Below are 3,346 nucleotides of genomic sequence, written 5' to 3'. Positions count from 1 at the left end.
CAGTGGATCAAGGTCAAGAGCAAGAGGACTCCGAAGTTGAGAGATGCTCAACTTCCAAAGAGGAAGTCCAAGAAGCCTCATCTTCAAAGGAATGCAATGAAAAGAGCAAGGAAGGAGCATATTCCTTGTTCCATGTACAAGATGAAGATGAAGATGAAGAAGCTGTTGGGATCCTTTGGATGGCTAGAGAGGGGGGAGTGAATAGCCTCCACCAAAATCTTAATCTTTTCACAAAAATTCTAAGCGAGTTTGTTAGCGCAGCGGAAAATAAGCAAACAAAAAGAAATTATACGAGAAAAGAACCAAGCACCACTAACACAAGATATACGAGGTTCGGGGATAACTTGCCTCTACTCCTCGGCGTGTCCGTAAGGTGGACGAGCCCTTGATCTTCGGTAGATCACACCTCAGATGACTCTGGCTAATGAAGCTCTCCTTCTCGGTGGAGAAACCTCTCCACAAAGTCTTCGAACAGATTTAAAATGAAGCACACAAGACTTACAGATCACAGTGGCTCAAAGAAAATCGAAGTAAGCTCACAGCCACGAAGATGATGAAGACAGAGTCCAAGAACACAGCAAGCTCTCAACCGAAACACACAACTTTTTACTTGCTTCTCGTTAACTTCTTCTTTCCAGCATACACTGCTTCTTATGTCTCTGCATTCGATCAGCCTGCACCGGATCGCTGCCAACCTGCACCGAATCCCTGCTGCAAGCTACAGCGTCGCCAATCGCTTCTCTTCCTCTTCTGATTCTCTGAGCTCACACCAATAGAACCACGCTCTTCACTGATGCCTCTGAGCTCGAACCAATCACCAGGAGTTAAGCCAATCGCCGCCTGATCACTGCCAGAAACACAGCCAATCGCAACCTGTAGCCGTTGCTACTTCAAATGCATTTGACGCAGAGAAAGCAGTGGAAAGATCCTTTGTCTCATTCCTTTGATGAGGCTTAATTTGAAACTAAACCGGTATGGTACACGCAACCTATATCTCAAAAGACTCACAGAAGGTTAAGCGAGATGAGCAAAAGAAGTGTGAATCGAAAATATCGAGAAAGCGCATGCACATGAACTTAGCGTGGATCGGTCGTGACCGATCACAGACCTGACCGATCGGACAACGGCTGATCGGTGCGAAACTGGTCGATCGATCGTGGCGGCCGATCAGTTATATGTGGATCGGTCCATAGGCCGATCCAACCTCTATCAACCCATTTTCTCGATCTGCACTGAATCGTCATCTTACTATTTGCCTATATGATACACGAGACACCGATCAGAAAATTTAGTCTCACTAGATCGGTCTACGGACCGATCAGTCATCCAAAGTATCACTAGATCGGTTTGTTGACCGATCCAACGCCTATGTGATACTAGGATTGGTCCGAGAATGAGCTACCGAGCCCTCTCTGACCTAATCCGGTCCGAGCGAGCTCCGGGTCCTCTCGACCTAGTCCGGAGAGCAGTGCCAGAGCCCTCTCCGACTTTGCGGTCCAGAGCGAGCTACGAGCCCTCTCGACCTAGTCCGGAGAACGAGCTAGAGCCCTCTCGACCGTCGGGTCAGGAGAACGAGCTCAGGGCCTCTCGGCCTAGTCAGGAGGCGAGCTACGGCCCTCTCCGACTTCGTCCGGTCCAGAGAACGAGCTACCGAGCCCTCTCCGACCTAGTCCGGAGAATGAGCTATCGAGCCCTCTCCGACTTCGCGTGCCAAGTTTCCAACTTGGACTTTTCCCTTCCACTTGATCAACCTTGATCATTAATCAAACCGAGTTTAATTCACATCTGATACAAACTTAAATCCGTGTCAACATCAAAACAACAGTCAGGTCAGACTGTATCAACAATCTCCCCCTTTTTGTTGTTTGACAACATGATTTAAGTTTAGATCAGAAATGTTCTTATTTTCATAATTTTAGGGGAATCAAGATCCTCCCCCTAAGATGAATACACCACGATGTAAGGAAGTCAATAACGGGAATCAAGATCCTCCCCGTTATCTTCTCCCCTAAAATCAAACCTTCATACATCTCTAAACTTAGATATCCTCTCCCCCTTTGTCAAACACCGAAAAGGTGCGAATGGGGTGATAAGACTCAAAAGACTCCCCCTTAACCCATACTGTCTTTTTCTTAATGCACCTAGAGTTCCCTCTAAGTGTATTATATGACAGTAATAAAGAAATAAGAGGCAGTCAAAACAAAGCATATGAACAGCATATCAATAGCCAATAGGAAATGACACATAAAGAAAAACAGGAAAATGAGCAGCATAAATAGATGAAATAAGCAAATATCCAGGTCATACAAAAATATCCAACAAAATAGCATCCAAAACACAGACAGTCAAAGTGATAAACAGAATGTATCAATCAATGTCCTCAACACGATAAACATCATCATCATCTGCGGGAGGCACGTAATCTTGAGGCGGCATGCTAGAGCTCGAAGGTGGATGACCCGAGAAATGCTGCGGAGGTGGGTAGTTGGCCATCCAGCCCAGAAGTAGCTGCTGCATCACCAACTGCTGACTGCGTAAGTCATCGTAGCGCTGGTCTATCCGAACACGCAGTCCATGGAGCTCAGCAGACAGCAGCTCATCGTGCTGATCGAAGCGGCTCTCTAGCTCAGGGATCTGCCAGCGCAGATCAGGATCGGCCTCATCAGCAGCAGGAGGAGGAGCAGCAACCTGTCGAGGAAGTGCCCGTGGTAACTCTCTTAGACCTCTCCCATCCTTCCATCGAACAGTCCCATTCTATCCCAAGATACCGGACTTGGAAAATGCCCGTTTCCCAAGTCTGCAATCCTGTTTGACCATCTTCACTATCCTACCCTTAGACACATACATCTATCAGAAGGGTCTCGAGCCAATCTGTAATTATATGCCCATAAGGCATATAAATAGTGGAGCTGCTAGGCTGAGTATATGAGATGATCGAAGAATAGATGCTCGACATGATATCAAAATCGAGACGCCGACGCAAACCATAAAGCATCAGGCAGTGGTATGGTCGGATCTCTGCTAGAGGTTTGGATGTGATTGGAAGAAGACAGTTTGTGACTATCTTAAAAAGAATATAGTCAGGAGGAGATAGTCTCAGAGCCGCAAAAGTAGGAAACTCGACATCCAACTCATCCAGTCCATCCGGTCTAGGGTGTCCAAAGAAATACTCATATATAGTGTCAGGTGATACATCAAGTGGAGGAGGTAATGGGTCTGGTAAATCAAGATAAATGGAAAAAGGATCTCCTGAACACATTCGACAACCTAGATACCCAAAGAATTCTACGACGGAGAAATCGATAGTTCTCTTAGCGACTCTGGTTTTATAAGCACCATCACTGGT

Source organism: Zingiber officinale, chromosome 1B (genome assembly GCF_018446385.1).
Source record: "Zingiber officinale cultivar Zhangliang chromosome 1B, Zo_v1.1, whole genome shotgun sequence".
NCBI classification, from domain to species: Eukaryota; Viridiplantae; Streptophyta; class Magnoliopsida; order Zingiberales; family Zingiberaceae; genus Zingiber; species Zingiber officinale.
The sequence above is the reverse complement of the archived record's forward strand: the minus strand, read 5'-3'. Positions refer to the sequence as shown.